The sequence below is a fragment of the Hipposideros armiger genome, unplaced genomic scaffold (assembly GCF_001890085.2).
Source record: "Hipposideros armiger isolate ML-2016 unplaced genomic scaffold, ASM189008v1 scaffold_667, whole genome shotgun sequence".
NCBI classification, from domain to species: domain Eukaryota; kingdom Metazoa; phylum Chordata; class Mammalia; order Chiroptera; family Hipposideridae; genus Hipposideros; species Hipposideros armiger.
Window position 1 is genome coordinate 123,163 of NW_017732017.1, and position 1,035 is coordinate 124,197.

The window sequence follows — 1,035 nt, forward strand, 5'->3', positions numbered from 1 at the left end:
ACTGAGGGGCTGTCGGACTCTGCTGCTCTCCAAACAGATCCCTGGCAGACTGGTACTGGTACCTACACCACTTCACCCTCCAACATCAGATGTGACTTATGGTTACCACTTAGTGGATATGCTTATTCCCATCAACAATAGCACAATGGGCCCTAAGTTCCTAACTGCCTCAGAACGGTTGGATTGGTTCCTAATCCAAAGTTGCATTTCTTTCCTGAAATTCTGGGTTAACTAAAATCAGGAGCACAGCAGGGGCATGGGCAGCCTGGCTCCAACTTGGCGACTGTGGGCATTGCGTACAAACTTTCAGATCAGACATTGGGACAAATATCTGGACAGAAGGCCGAAAGCAAGCTCTACCTGCGTTTGTAGTCTGAGCCCAGCAGACGCTGAAACTGAAAAGCAGTTTCAAGGTCTCAGCCAAGAGGCCTGCATGCGCAGATTCCTCTCCAACATCTTGGTGACCTATTGGTGAGGACATACCTTATGGATTAGAAGTTAGAGGCACCAAGGCAACCATTGGGAGCAAATTCCCAAAGAGGAGATTGGTTCTGTTACTAGATGATGCTATTCTTCAAAGTCATGATCATTTTCACACGCTAGTTCAGATGATCTCTTAAATCATATTGTCTTACAGATGTCTGACAGGACAGCCTGTCACAGCAGAAGAGGGACGGGGACGTGCAGGACAGCCTGTCACAGTGGAGGACGAGGACATGCAGCAGGGCTTACCTTCTGTGCCTCTGTCACATACTGGGCCACCATGAAGGGGGAGAAGACCGTGATGTCTTCGGCTCGCGCGGCGACATGGCTGTACATCCTTTGCACCAGGCGGGCGCACTCTACGGTCACTGGCAGGTCGTCTGGGCTTCCTACAGAAACCAAGTATGTCTGAACCGATTAGTTCAAAACCATGTCTCTTAACTCCTCTAATTTTATACTTTGAATGTTGCCCAAAATTATTCAGACCTTCAGTTTTTCTCACTTTTTAACTGGTTTATTTTGCAGACAGAATGGGGGAAAGACAGTATGTCC